This window comes from Pristis pectinata, chromosome 1 (assembly GCF_009764475.1).
Source record: "Pristis pectinata isolate sPriPec2 chromosome 1, sPriPec2.1.pri, whole genome shotgun sequence".
NCBI classification, from domain to species: Eukaryota; Metazoa; Chordata; class Chondrichthyes; order Rhinopristiformes; family Pristidae; genus Pristis; species Pristis pectinata.
Window position 1 is genome coordinate 29,456,449 of NC_067405.1, and position 16,248 is coordinate 29,472,696.

The 16,248-nt window shown below is 40.1% G+C and overlaps 1 long non-coding RNA gene across 1 annotated transcript in view; it reads left to right on the top strand.

Moving 5' to 3' along the window:
* LOC127580711 (uncharacterized) overlaps nucleotides 1-16,248 on the top strand; it is a 158,023-nt gene that overhangs the window by 48,312 nt on the left and 93,463 nt on the right. The window contains exon 2 of the long non-coding RNA XR_007957874.1: nucleotides 13,652-13,764. This is a non-coding gene — a long non-coding RNA (uncharacterized LOC127580711). The remainder of the gene's footprint in view (nucleotides 1-13,651; nucleotides 13,765-16,248) is intronic.

Below are 16,248 nucleotides of genomic sequence, written 5' to 3' on the forward strand. Positions count from 1 at the left end.
ATAACTCTTCTGCATTCTGGCCTACAGCACAAAACAGAAACTTTGCTTCTGAACATGTCCTGACCTTTTGTGAGGTTGCCTTTTAAGGGATGTAATTTTTTTCATGAATATATTGAGACACAGTGTACATATCTAAAAAAGTAATGTTTATTTGCAAGATAGCATCCTTAAACTATTTACTTTAAGCTGACAAACTGAATGTTCCAGACTATCTATGAAAATATTACATCGCAGAAAAACATGCAAATCACTTGTCTCTTTGTCCAAATAGAATCACTGTATGAACACACACACAGATCTGTGCAATGGTTCCTCTGTCCTCGTGGCTTGAAGCTTAGTCTATGAGTATCTGCCTTTTTCAAAAAAGTTTGTGTCCTCTCTGAAAATGTCTAGTCGTCTATGAGCATAGCTGCAAATGAGACTTTGTGTCTTTTTCTTTCAATTTTGAATCAATGGTAAGCAATTGCAGTGTTTGTCAAAGTCACTGTCCAAACAAGGCCAGTAAACTAAGCTTCTTGTAATTGTTTTCATGCTGACTCCTCCTGTGTTTTTGGTATGTAAATACCTAATAGCCCTTCCTCTATAACTCCACTTGATCCGTCACTGCTCACATTCAACTATCGTGGACTGTTTTCCTTATCTGTACCCTGGTCAAATTCTATTCATTCTTTCAATATCTGTTCATTAGATCTTTTTCAACACAGTCTTTCTGGGTCTTGTCTGTGATTTCAGATACAGTCACTGGACAATCCTTATCAACCACATTTAATGTATGGATATCATTTTCATTTCCAATGTCAGAATTCTCATGCAATAGTCATGACAAGGTATCTGGAATGTCATTCTTCTTGCAACTTTTGCATTTGATGGTATGATTATACTACAATAGAAGGATTGCCCATCTTTGCATCCTTGATGCTGCCATAGAAGATATCACTGATATGGGATCTATAAGTAGAAACTTATGATCTGCTCCAACAATAAACATTTGCAAAACTGATGGAATTTATCAATTGGAAACTTCTTTCTTGACATGCATAATTCTGCTTGCTCTTTGAGTAGGTTTGGGAAGTGAAAATGATGTAGGGAAAAGCTGAAATAAATGCAGAAGACATGCAAAAAGAATCACCTCATATTCAGTTACTTACAAAAGGTTTGTCAGCACTTTCTTGAGCCTTAATTTTGACCCAGTTAATCTTTAGGAATTCTGTCATTGGAGCACAAAACTGCTGAAGGGGTAAATAAGTTTCTGGCATGAACCTGTCAAGATCTAAGAAAATGCCTTTCCTCGACAAGTTGAAATGAATATGGAAATGCATTTGCATAAGTATAACCATGATCACTTAAATGTAAATTAGACAATGCATTTTTTCATCAGTATGTGGCAAAGTGTTAAAATCTTAGGATAAATGAAAACCAAAGTATAAAAAAAATGTAGCTAAGGGATTTGAGATTCATCTACAATTGTCACAATTCCAAGTTCAGGGACTTAAAGGAAAATTCAGTGCACTGATTTACAGGGCCTCAGGATTTGGCATGCCTGAGCAAACTCTATTGCATCATGTCCTGGCCTGCACCAAAATAAAATGTTCCCATGCCCAAAGGTGGGTGGAATCCAAAGAAACTGGTTTTTTAAACTATTATTGCTTGCATTCATCTGAATCATGCTCAGTGAGAAGGATACAGGTATGTTTATATAGGCTGTGTGATTATGTCGTTAGTAAAGTGCTTTCCTTCAGTTTTGTCTTTTTTGCTTTTCACCTCTTCTGAAGGCATGATCCTTTTTAGGTATGGCTCCAGGGTTAACCTTACTGCCATATTTTGTTCATACCAGCTGATGTTTGATCACTTCATGGGTACTGGAAAATAGCTGAGCAAAATTGTTCCATCTCTTGAAGGAAAAAGGACTTAATGTTTCAAGTAGGGCAGAATTAGACAACTGAATAATTATTATTAAATTCATAGAAAAAAAACTGAAGTAATGTCTTGATTTACAATTGCTTTCAATTTAGTTTGTGATTTGGCTTTTGATTGCTCGTTCATTTTCCAATGCTGGGCTAGTCCAGAAGTTTAGATCACATGAAATCCAGGGTGAGCTAGCCAATCGGATACAACATTGCTTGATGGTAGGAGACAGAGGGTTGTGGTGGAGAATTGTTTGTCGTACTGGAGGTCTGTGACCAGCAGTACACCTCAGGGATCAGTGCTGGGTCTGCTGTTGTTTGTCATTTATAATAACGATCTGGATGAGAACGTAGGTGGCATGGTTAGTAAGTTTGCAGATGAACACTAAAATTGGTGGTATGGTGAACAGTAAAGAAGGTTATCTAAGATTACAAAAAGACCTCGGTAAACTGGGTCAGTGGGCCAATGAATGGCAGATGGATTTTAACTCAGATAAATGCGAGGTGTTGCATTTTGGTAAGTCAAAGCAGAGCAGGTGGTAGGGTCCTGTGGAGTGTTGTAGAATAGAGAGAGCTAGGGGTCCAGGTACATAGTTTCTTGAAAGTCGCAACACAGATAGACAGGGTGGTGAAGAACAGGTTTGGCATGCTTTCCTTCTTCGGTCAGGATATTGAGTACAGGAGTTGGGGTGTCACGTTACAGCTGGTAAGACCACATTTGGAGTACTGCGTACAATTCTGGTTGCCATGCTAAAGGAGGAATGTCATTAAGCTGGAGAGAGTGCAAAAAAGATTTACAAGGATGTTGTTGAACCATAGAACCATAGAACAATACAGCACAATACAGGCCCTTTGGCCCACCATGTTGTGCCGACCTTCAAACCACTCCTAAGACTAACTAACCCCTTCCTCTCACATATCCCTCTATCTTAAATTCCTCCATATGCTTATCTAACAATCTCTTGAATTTGCCCAACGTATCAGCCTCCACCACCACCCCAGGCAGCGCATTCCATGCACCAACCACTCTCTGGGTGAAAAACCTCCCTCTGACGTCTCCCTTGAACTTCCCACCCATTACCTTAAAGCCATGCCCTCTTGTATTGAGCATTGGTGCCCTGGGAAAGAGGCGCTGGCTGTCCTCTCTATCTATTCCTCTTAATATTTTGTATACCTCTATCATGTCTCCCCTCATCCTCCTTCTCTCCAATGAGTAAAGCCCCAGCTCCCTTAGTCTCTCGTCATAATCCATACTCTCTAATCCAGGCAGCATCCTGGTAAATCTCCTCTGCACCCTTTCCAATGCCTCCACATCCTTCCTATAATGAGGCGACCAGAACTGGACACAGTACTCTAAGTGTGGTCTAACCAGAGTTTCGTAAAGCTGCATCATTACTTCGCAGCTCTTAAACTTGATCTCACCACTTATGAAAGTTAACATCTCATAAGCTTTCTTAACTACCTTATCCACCTGTATGGCAACTTTCAGTGATCTGTGGATATGAACCCCCAGATCCCTCTGATCCTCTACACTGCCCAGAATCTTGCTATTTACCTTGTATTCTGCCTTGGAGTTTGTCCTTCCAAAGTGTATCACCTCACACTTCTCCAGATTGAACTCCATCTGCCACTTGTTAGTCCAGCTCTGCATCCTATCAATAATCCTCTGTAAGCTTCGATAGCCCTCCACACTATCCACAACACCACCGATCTTTGTGTCATCTGCAAACTTGCTAACCCAGCCTTCCACCCCCTCATCCAAGTCATTAATAAATATCACAAAAAGTAGAGGTCCCAGAACCGATCCCTGTGGGACACCACTAGTCATAGCCCTCCAATCCGAATGCACTCCCTCCACCACAACCCTCTGCTTTCTACAGGCAAGACAATTCTGAATCCACACGGCCAAGCCTTCCTGGATCCCTTGGCCTCTGACCTTCTGAAGAAGCCTACCATGCGGAACCTTGTCAAACGCCTTACTAAAATCCATGTAGACCACATCTACTGCACTACCCTCGTCAATCTTCCTGGTCACCTCCTCAAAGAACCCTATCAGGCATGTGAGGCAAGATCTTCCCTTCACAAATCCATGCTGGCTGTCCCTAATCAGTCTATGGTTCTCTAAATGCTCATAGATCCTATCTCTAAGAATCCTTTCCAACAGCTTGCCCACCACAGACGTAAAGCTCACTGGTCTGTAATTCCCTGGACCATCCCTACTACCCTTTTTGAACAAGGGGACAACATTCGTCACCCTCCAATCCTCCGGTACCATCACCGTGGACAATGAGGATGCAAAGATCCTATCCAACGGTTCAGCAATCTCCTCCCTCGCCTCACGAAGCAGCCTGGGGAATATTGCATTAGGCCTTGGGGATTTATCTGTCCTAACATTTTCTAACAGCTCCAACACATCCTCTCTCTTGATATCTACATGCTCTAGAACATTACCCTTACCAACACTGTCCTCAGCGTCATCAAGAACTCTTTCCTTGGTGAATACTGAAGAGAGGTATTCATTGAGAACCTCACCCACTTCCACAGCTTCTAGGTACATCTTCCTACCTTTGTCTTTAATCAGACCTACCTTTACTCTAGCTATCCTTCTGCCCTTCATGTACGAGTAAAAAGCCTTGGGATTCTCCTTAACCCTACTCGCCAAAGCCTTTTCATGTCCCCTACTCGGTCTTCTCAGCCCCTTCTTAAGTTCCCTCCTTGCTACTTTATATTCCTCACGAGCCCTGTCTGATCCTTGCTGCTTACACCTTACGTATGCTGCCTTCTTCTTCCTAACTAGTTGTTCCACCTCCCTTGTCACCCATGGTTCCTTCACCCTGCCATTCCTTCTCTGCCTCACCGGGACAAATTTCTCCCTAACATCCTGCAAGAGATCCCTGAACATCGACCACATCTCTATAGTACATTTCCCCTCAAAAACGTCACCTCAATTTACACCCTCTAGTTCTCGCCTTATAGCCCCATAATTCGCCTTTCCCCAATTAAATATCTTCCCGTCCTCTTTGCTCCTATCCCTGTCCATGACAATTCTAAAGGTTATGGAGCAGTGGTCGCTGTCCCCCAAATGCTCACCCACTGATGGATCTGTCACCTGACCCGGTTCATTACCTAAAACTAGATCTAATATGGCATTCCCTCTAGTCAGCCTGTCAACATACTGTGACAGGAATCCATCCTGTACACACTTAACAAACTCCGCCCCATCTAAACCTTTGGCACTAAGCAGGTGCCAATCAATATTTGGGAAGTTGAAGTCTCCCTCTGTAATAACCCCGTTATTTTCACATCTTTCCAAAATCTGCCTCCCAATATGCTCCTCAGTATCCCTACTGCTACCAGGGGGCCTATAGAATACTCGCAGTAGAGTAACTGCTCCTTTCTTGTTCCTAACTTCCACCCATATTGACTCTAGAGAGGATCCTTCTACATTATCCACCCTTTCTGCTGCTGTAATAGTGTCCCTGACTAGTATCGCCACCCCTCCTCCTCTTCTCCCCCCCCTTCCTATCCTGCTTAAAACACTGAAAACCAGGAATATTCAATATCCATTCCTGCCCTGATGTCAGCCATGTCTCTGTGATAGCCACAATATCGTAGTCCAATGTACTTATCCAAGCTCTCAGTTCATCTCCCATATTCCTGATGCTTCTTGCATTTAAGTAAATGCACTTTAGCCCATCCGCCTTACTACTTTTATAGCCTGTACTCTGTTTCTCCTTCCTCAAAGCCTCTCTACCTGTTAGATCTGACTTTTCCCCATCCCCTTCTTCCTCTGACCTACTCCTTCGGTTCCCATCCCCTCTTCTATTGAGCATTGGTACCCTGGGAAAGAGGTGCTGGCTGTCCACTCTATCTATTCCTCTTAATAATTTGTGATGAGGGTTGAGACTGGAAGACTCTGGGAATCAGGGGAGGCTGGATAAGATCGGACCTTTTTCCTTGGAGTGTGGGAGCCTGAGGGGTGACCTTATCGAGGCTTATAAAATTATGAGGGCCATAGATAAAGTGAATATCCAAAGTCTTTTCCATAGGCAGAGGAGTCCAAAACTTGAGGGTAGGAAGAGGTTTAAAGTGACAGGGGAAAGACTTAAGAGGGACCTGAAGGACAACTTCTTCACACTGAGGGTGGTGGGTATATGGAATGAGCTGCCAGAGGAGGTGGTAGAGGCAGGTACAATTAAAACATTTAAAACACATTTGGACAGTTAAATGGATAGGAAAGGTTTAGAGGGATATTGGGCAAATGCAGGCAAATGGGACGAGCTCAGTTGGTCTTAACATTATTGAGATGAAATATGAAAAATGGCAAAGTAATGTGAAAGGTATTCATTCGATGTGGGTATAAGAATATTTCTTCCTTATATACTGTACATGAAGACACTGCTGTAAAAATTGGTTCAGGTTTTGATGTTAGTGCAGTCACAGTAAATGCAGTATGATTATCGAAAGACTCAGGCCAAAAAATGCATCACACCATTTTTTTTGGTCATAAAAGAACATTGTGGGTCATTCTAACATGATCAGTGAAAGTCACATAAAGAGTAAGAACTTCTATTGCAAGTTCACAGGGTGGAGTTATAATTCCTGGTGCAGAATGGTGATGAAAATGACAAAAAGTATCATCAGCTTTAGCATTGTGTTCCTTTTGTCGATGTGTTGCAAGTTCTCACAGTTGACAGTAGCCGTGATCTTTGTACCTGTTAAAGAAGAGTGCTGCTGCTGAATGCTGTGCTGATAGGAGATGAAGGAGTCAGTTGGTGAAGTACGATGCCCACAAGAAATATACTCTTTATACAAGTGAGCCATTGATACACTCCAGGGCTACATCCAAGTGCTCCTGGCGAGAATTTGCCAGGGAGACCTCAGTAAACCATAAGTGCAGTCTTTGAATACCTGCACTTTGAAGAATGCATGTGCTTGCTCTAACAGCTCATGCTAAATGAAGGAAAATTAGATGAAGTCTTCTCTCTTTGGGTATGGAGTTATTCTGAAGCTAGGATGCTGAGAATGAGGATGACCTTCACCTTCACCTTCACAGGAAAAGCAGTTCTGACACATGGTGAAGCTGTGTGCTTGAGGTCACAAGAGATCATAGGTTTCAATGAAGACAAGTAATGCAGTTGACTGTTGACCTTTAAATAGCATAGTTTTGTGGAAATGAGGTTAGTAAAAACTAATTATTCTGGGAGTTTGAAAAACAGGAATGCTATTTTCAAACCATTGAAGTTGAAAATCTCACTGCAGATGAATTTTGTGTACTGTGCTATTGTTGTCATTGGGAGGTGTTTTATGCTGAAAAGAACTGCTCCAATGAACCAAGATCCTTTGAAAACATGGGGGCCAAATCTCCTGATAGAAACTAAGACACCCAGAAATGTATGCAAAACTGCTTTTTCAGATTTTTGTGAATACTTTTTTTCATTCATCCTGTCATTAAAAGAGAATCAGTTATGATCACTTTTTTCTCCTGTCCCTTCACCATTATCGCTTTGGTGCCATGAGATGGACTATGATCTCACGATCTACCTTGTTGTGACCTTGCACCTTATTGCACTGCACTTTCTCTGTTGCTGTGACACTTTACTCTGTACTGTTATTGATTTTACCTGTAGTACATCAATGCACTCTGTACTAACTCAATGTAACTGCACTGTGTAATGAATTGACCTGTACGATTGGTATGCAAGACAAGTTTTTCACTGTACCTCGGTACAAGTGACAATAATATACTAATACCAATGTTTGATCCAGAGCTGAGTTTCTACTCAAGATCAGTTATATCTCTGGCCTCTGACCTTACGTCAGGTCATTATCTAAAACTTTGGTGATTTTTTACCTCCAGATTTGAGTGATTCCACATTCTATCATTTGTAAATTTAAGATCATCTAAAATTCTGTAATCCCAATCATATCTTGCACCAAGTTCTATTGAATAGATTTGCTCATATATGCTGACCTTTTGATTTTAAGTTCTTATTTGCAGTGTGTATGAGTGCCTATTGAGTGAATTGAGTATAGCTTATGGGGTGACTTTCATACATTGTTGATAGTCATCACTGAAAGGTAGGAATTGACTGTCTTCAATAAATATGTTTTATTGGTAGTTCTACATCTATTATTTGCCTTAGTGAGCTGCACTATGTCATCTTTCTTTTCAAGATGCCTCCATGGTCTTGCCTATCCTATCTCAGGAATCTCCTCTACACTGTAGACTCTGGAACTATCTGCACTTCTCCATATCTGGTTTCTTGAACATTCCTGAATATAATCAAGCATTGAAACTCTGTAATTCCCTTATAAAGTCTTTCTATCTCATTTACCCTCTTTAAGACGTTCCTAAAAACCAGCTCCTTTGACCAAGCCTTCGGGTTTTTGCCCTATTTTCTCCTAATGAGGCTTGTGGCTTTTTTTTGTTTCATAATTTTCATTTGACATTTGGTGGAATACTTAGAGAGTTTTTGCTATGTTGCAGGTTGCTGTATAAGTGGAGGTAGTTGCTACAGTAAGAACACTCCACTGATGTTTTGTTGTATTTATTTTTCCTTCATTGCAGCAATACATGTTCATTTATATTAAATAACTGGACTTTTAAAAGCTATTTAATATCAAAATATTTGAATGAACTTCAAATAATTTTTGATGTACAGTATTACTACATTTACTCATTTTTGACCACCTGTACAAATCACATAATGTGGATCTCAATTATACATCCACTCTGACGAGGGTAGTTCATGTTTCAAATAAGGTTGCTTTTTGCAGGTAAAAGTAGCTGTAAGTGAAAGTACTCAGTTGTGCATGCAAAAAGATCAAGGAAGTATGCATTTTGTATTGATTTCATGACATTTTACATTTATAAGTTTATTAGTTTATAAATAAATCACAGGAGCATGTAAACCTCAAAATACATTTTTAAAATTTTTATTTAGGAAATGTGTGCATTGCTGGCAAGGGCAGCATTTACTGTTCATTCTTAGTTGCTCTTGAGAATTATTAATGAGCCAATTTCTTGAACTGCTACAGTTCCTCTGGTGAAGGTACTCCCACAGTCCTGTTAAATAGGAAGTTCCAGAATATAGACCCAGTGATGGTTAATGAATGGCAAGCCTTAATAATGTGCGGATTGAAGGACAACTTGCAAGTGATCGTGTTGTCGCACATTGGCTGTCCTTAATTTTCCAGGTGGTAAATGTTGTGTTTCTGGAACATGTTGTCAAATATTTTATTAGGTTTATTGACTGATTGTTAAATAGACTACTGACTTAGTTGTTTTTTGGGTAGAAGAGAAACAAACTTAGTTTGAATAAGCCTATTACGACTTTCTTTCAGTTGGACTAAATCCACAATGGTACTGTGTGGTACATGAGGAGTTCTGTGACCTGCAATGCCACCTGCTACAATGAAAGAGAGCATAGAGATATACATATGAAGATTCCTAGGGAATTAATGAATCAAAATTAGGAAAAGAAAACTTGCAGCCTTTGTTATAAAAGCTTGCCTGTGCTATAACATACAGCTTCACTGGGAAAATGCACAGCAATAATGGGTGAGGCATTGGAATCACAGAACCCATGAATACTCACCTGAAAATCAGTATGCTTCAAACTCTAGTATTATTATTTTTTAATGATGCATGGCAACTTGTAAGTTACTCTGTAAGTGGAGATATTTAATATATGCAAATTAGTTTGTCACAAACAATTTCATTACATAGAACATTGAACATAGAACAGTACAGCACAGTACGGGCCCTTCAGCCCACGATGTTGTGCCAACCTACATAAACCTTATCCCCATTCAATCTATTCGCCTCTTTACTTCACCTCCCATAACCCTTGATTTTTCTTTCGTCTACCTGCCTATCTAATAGTCTCTTAAATGACCATATTGTATCAGCCCCTACCACCACCCCCGGCAGTGCATTCCAGGCACCCACCACTCTCTGTGTAACAAAAAATCCTACCTCTGACATCTCCCCTGAACTTTCCTCCATGCACCTTAAACGGGTGACCTCTAGTATTGGCCATTACTGCCCTGAGGAAAAGATACTGGCTGTCAACTCTGTCTATGCCTCTCATAATCTTATACACCTCTATCAAGTCTCCTCTCATCCTCCGTCGCTACAAAGAGAAAAGCCCTAACTCGCTCAACCTCTCCTCATGAGACATGCTCTTCAATCCAGGCAGCATCCTTATACATCTCCTCTGCACCCTCTCCAAAGCTTCCACATCCTTCCTATAATGTGGTGACCAGAACTGAACACAATATTCCAAGTGTGGTCTAACCAGAGTCTTACAGAGCTGCAACATTATCTCTCAGCCCTTGAACTCAATCCCCCGGCTAATGAAGGCCAGCACACCATACATCTTCTTAACCACCTTATCAACTTGTGTGGCAGCTTTGAGGGATATATGTACTAGAACCCCAAGATCCCTCTGTTCCTCCATACTGTTATGAATCCTGCCATTAACCATGTACTCTGCCTTCAAGTTTGTTCTTCCAGAGTGTATCATTCTACTTCACTGGATTGAACTCCACCTGCCACTTCTCTGCCCAGCTCTGCATCCTTTCTAAATCCCTTTGCAACCTACGACAACCTTCTGCACTATCTACTACACCACTAACTTTCGTGTCATCTGCAAACTAACCTACCCATCCTACCACTTCCTCATCCAAGTCATTTATAAAAATCACAAAGAGCAGGGGCCCCAGAACAGATCCCTGCAGAACATCACTAGTCACTGTCCTCCAGGTCGAATACTTCCATTCTACAACCACCCTCTGCCTTCTGTGGGCAAGCCAATTTTGAATCCACACAGCCAATTTTCCATGGATCCCATACCTCATGACCTTATGGATGAGCCTACCATGTTGAACCTTGTCAAACTCCTTGCTAAAACCCATATATACCACATCCACCACACTATCTTCATCAATTTGTCTTGTCACTTCCTCAAAAAACTCTATTAGGCTCATGAGGCATGACCTGCCCTTCACAAAGCCACGTTGACTATCTCTAATAAGACTATGCTTCTCCAAATACTCATAAATACTGTCCCTAAGAATACTGTCCAATAGTTTTCCCACCACTGATGTAAGACTCACTGGTTTATAATTCCCGGGATTATCTCTTTTACCTTTCTTGAACAATGGAACAATGTTTGCCTTCCCCCAATCCTCCGGTACCACTCCTGTGGCCAGGGAGGACTCAAAGATCATCGCTAACGTTCCAGCAATCTTTTCCCTTGCTTCCCATAGTAACCTGGGGTATATCCTGTCCAACCCCAGGGAATTATCTATCCTAATGCCTTTTAGAAGCTCCAACACTGCTTCTTTCTTAACCTCAACGTGCTTCAACACATTTCCCTGTCCTACGCTAACCTCCCCTTTGTCTAATCCCTCTCCCTGGTGAACACTGAAGCAAAATAGTCATTCACAACCTCCCCTACCCCCTTCACCTCTAGACACATTTTCCCCCCCTTATCCCTGAGTGGTCCTACCCTCATCCTTGTCATCCTCTTGTTCCTCACATACGTGTAGAGTGCCTTAACCCTACATGCCAAGGCCTCCTCATGTCACCTAGCTCTCCTAAGTCCCTTCTTAAGCTCCTTCCTGGCTACCTCATAACTTTCAAGAGCCCTACCTGATTTTTGTTTCCTAAACCTTAAATAAGCTTCCTTCTTCCTCTTGATTAAACCTCTATCTCTCTTGTTAACCATGGTTCCTTCACCCTACCATCTTTTCTTTCTCTCAGCGGGTCAAACCTATCTAGAACCCAGTGTAAGTGGTACATAAACAATCTCCACATTTCTGCAGTGCATTTACCAGAGAACATCTGTTCCCAGTTTATGCTCCCAAATTCTTGCCTAATACCATTGTAATTTGCCCTCCTCCAATTAAATACTTTCCTATAATGTCTGCTCCTATCTTTGTCCATGCCTTTGTCTAAGGTCAGGGAGTTGTGGTCACCTGACCAGGTTCATTGCCTAATACCAGACCCACCATGGCCTCTCCTCTAGTCGGCTGTCTACATACTGTGTCAGGAATCCTTTCTGTACACGCTTAACAAATTCTGCCCCATCTAAACCTTTTGCACTCAGGAGGTGCCAATCAATATCTGGGAAGCTGAAGTCACACATGACAACAACCCTGTTATTTTTGTACCTTTCCAAAATCTGCCAATTTATCTGTTCCTCAGTGCCCTGATGGCTATTTGGGGGCCTATAGAATACTCCCATTAGAGCGATTGCTCCCTTCCTGTTTCTGACTTCCACCCACACTGACTCAATAGATAAACCCTCTATGATGTCCTCCCTTCCTACAGTTGTGATACTATCCCTGATTAGCAATGCCACCCACCCTCCCCCACCCTTTCTCTATCCCTTTTGAAATACCTAAACCCCGGAACCTCAAGCAGCCATTCCTTACCTTGTAATCCCCAGACCATCAACTAAGGGAACGTGTAAACTGTTTTCCCAACTCTAAATTACATTAGTTCTTTGTGATGTATATTTTTCATTGTAATTAAATGTTAAATGCATCATGCCAAATCACAGAAGTATATCTCTTTAAGTTATAGAAATTATATAAATCATTCTATCAGCTTTGCTCTTTGTTATGTTGAAGCAAAAGGTGATGATTAATGTGTTTCAAATGCTTCAGGCAGCATTAAGATACCTGGAAATTGCAATAATCAGCCTTGCCTATTGAATTATTTATTTATACCACACCTTTTATTTATTCCTTTGACACAGTATTTTTCAGTGTTTAGTGTATTGTTAATGAAGACCTGAACACTTCTATCACAGCAAATTTTATGTAGGCAAGCCAATGAGTGATGTGAGGTTGTAGAAATCATTTTGAGTGGCATTGGTATTTTGCAGAAGTTGATAGGTCTTAACATGAACTCCAATACCTGATATCCAACAGCTTGCATCAAAAGCATTTTCCATGCTCTGGTGAATGATTCTGATAGTATTATTTGAAACCATTTTCAAATATTTTACTTTTAAAAATAAGCAGGTGAAATTTCTTTTCAAAATATTTTTAGCTGTTCAGTTAAAATTGTAATAGAGGAATTCATCTGGTTGAATATCACATGAACCCAAGAGTAGTTTCACCTTTGGGCCTTTTTTTATGAACAGAAAATAATCATTTCCCCACCCAACTAATTGTTACTGGTATGTCAATAATGTGACAATACAGGCTACCAAATTCCAATGTAGGTAATTTACTGACGTACCATAACTATTTATTGAAGCTTAGTAAAATGTACAGCTGGAAAAATGCTCTTTGCACTTCACGATTTCACCAGCTGTAAATAAGTCACTGACCCTGTTACTGGAAATGATGGACCTGCTGGGAGGTTTTGTCAGAGTAGGAGTGGTGTGACACATTCTGTTTTTATTTAACTTGTCCAGGTAGCTGATTGGTTATATTCCGAGCTCGTTTAGCAATTCTGTTTAGCACATAATGAGAAAACAGGGGCTAGAACAAAGATAATGGGAAACATATCAACACTCAAATGATACAGAGTGTGATTACATTTCCTTTCCTAGTTCTGCAGCAAAGAAGGCACAGACATTCCACAGATCCATATCTAAATCAGTTCTATATAAGTTGAAAAAAATTTAGTGATGGAACATTTTATAAATCTTCAGATGAAGTAGGTTTCAAAAATGAATTGTTCAACAGTTTTGATTTGACTTTCCTGGTGTTTCCGGTAACAGAATGGAATATGCAGAAGACTGATAAGAATGTTCATGAGCTAGTCCTCTGCCAGATTCTGCAAGAAGGAACGAAGAAACCATCAAAGTGCCTGTCTCATTGTAGCAATCTTATGGTGAGCAATCAAAACTGTATTTCTTAAACATTAAATATAAACAACTTTCCTGTTGCTGATAATGGAGTGAAATTTAAATTTGCAAAGGAATAACTGATCTAGATTTTTGAGTTACTTTAATATTTTGCTCATTCATGAATTATACTTTGACTTGCTTGGAAAATAAGGGCAGTAATGAATATCCTTAATACATTGGCTTATGTTTGGTTTATCATTATAGATAATAATTAGTCACGCGGACTAAAAACTATGTTGGATTGAGAAGTAGTATCAAGACATGCAATTTTGTGCAGTTTCTTCAACCATTCTATACCCTGGAAAAAACTTGATTATATAACTGAAACTAATGTGAATGAAGATACTTTTAAGATGCCATTCTTAGTTTTGTGACTTTAATGCAGAGCCCACAAATTAACATTTTCTTTGTGGCAGCGTTGAAATGACCTTATTCCTATTAAAACTGATGATTGTCAATGGGCTAATTTGAAGCTGTGGTAAGCTTCTATTTCAATTTAACATGACACTATGATTTGGAAGGCCAATGAATTCAGACTAAATTTGTATTTTGGCTATAATAAAAAGGGAATGTTTTATGTTTTCCTCATTCATTTAATCTTCACGTGAATATAATCGATTATCAAATCAAACAACAGATTGAGAGTAATGTTTGATCTTTAGTTCATTTTCCATTTGGTCTTCTCATTCTACTGTGTAGGAGAAGTGTTTTTTTCTCTCATGTCACAGTTCTTTTCCTTTTGTTATCGGTTGCGAATACAAAATCATGACAGGTTCAGAACAGGTAAACTGCAAGTTGTTCCCATTGACAGACAGTTCAAGGACCAGGATACATAGATTTAAACTGAAGGGGAAAAGAAGCAGGAAAAATGTGAGGAAAAAGAATTATGCAGAGAATGTTGATAATCTAGAACTCACTGCCTCTAAGCAAATTCAATTACATCTTTTAAGAGGGGATGTGATAGGCACATTAAGTAAAATTACATTGCTAAAGGGAAAGAACAGGAGAATGGAAATGATTATATGGCTTTATAAGTAGATGGCATAGATTTAATTGGCAGAATGGTCTCAATTCTGAAACTGTCTTGGACAACACCCCACCCCATCAATCTGCAAGCCCTAATATGGGAAAAAAGGAGCAGGCAACAAGAAAATTTCACAATATCTCTCACGAGCCAGATCCAGCCTGTCATGTTTCTGTGAGGCTCGGGTGTTGTGTTGTATTAGGCCCTTTGACCTGCTGCAAGGCTCTGGTGCCCCTTTACCAAATTCCACATTATTTCTTTATTGGACCATTCAGAAATTCAGGATTTTTCATCGTTCAAATTAAAAGTCAACATTTTTCCTTGATCCATTAAAAGAGCTAAGAATTTCCAATTAGTCCACTTGAAGACAAAGAGCTTTCTAGTGCTTTAATATATGATTAAAACTTCTTCTGCAATTGAATAGCTTTTTTAATTGTGCACTTTTCTTTCAAATTGCTTGAAGGCCCTGCTCTCCAACTTTATCTCCTACTCTTGTAAAAAAGCTTACTCATTCTATGATTGTAGCTACGTAGATATAGCCAGGGGGAGCACATTCAAATAACAATTTACCATGTATGAAATTGATGAGGAAGTTTTCTCAGCCTATTAGAGCATCTGATTAAAAGGGAGATAGCACATGAGTGCCATGATAGATCCCTCATTCCAACCTAAGCAATGTAGAAGAGATAAGTGACTAGGGATCAGGAATGGTCTGATGGCTGACTACTAGAATAGGTGCGTTCCGTTGTATCTTTGTTGTTACCATCTGAATAGAGATGAGCTTGTTTAAGGAACAAATGAGATGACTCAACACAAAATAGGTGCAGACGTAGGCCACCAAGCCCTTTAAGCCTGCACCACCATTCAATATGATAATGGATGATCTGCCTCAGGCCTCAGCTCCTCTGCTGCGCCACTTCCATATTATCTCTCAATTCTTGATCTTTCAAAAATTTTCATCTTCTTTAAATCTCTCTAGCGATCCTCTGGAGTAGTGAATTCTAGAGATTGTGTGATGAAATTCCCACATACCTTAGTTCTACACGGCAGCCTCCTTGTCCTGTAGCTATGTCCTCTTGTTTGAGGCTCTCCTACATTGGAAACATCTCAGCATCTACCCAGTCATTCCCCCTCAATATCTTACATGTTTGAATAGGATCCTCTCTCATTCATCTGGCAAGTAAGCCCCCAGAGGGAAGGGCTGAGGCAGGTTTTTAATCAGACTGACTCATTTTCATTTTTTGAGGCCACAGATGAGCTTTAAGATTTTTAGTATTTGTCATCTCCCACCCCCAACAAAATGCCAAAAGACTGACTTGTCTGGAAATCAAAAGAAAAGCTGATAGATGCTGGAAATACAAAACTAAAACAGAAAATGCTGGGAATGCTCAGCTAGTCAGGCAATTTCTGTTTTAATTTCAGAATGCCTATCTTTTTAGTTTTA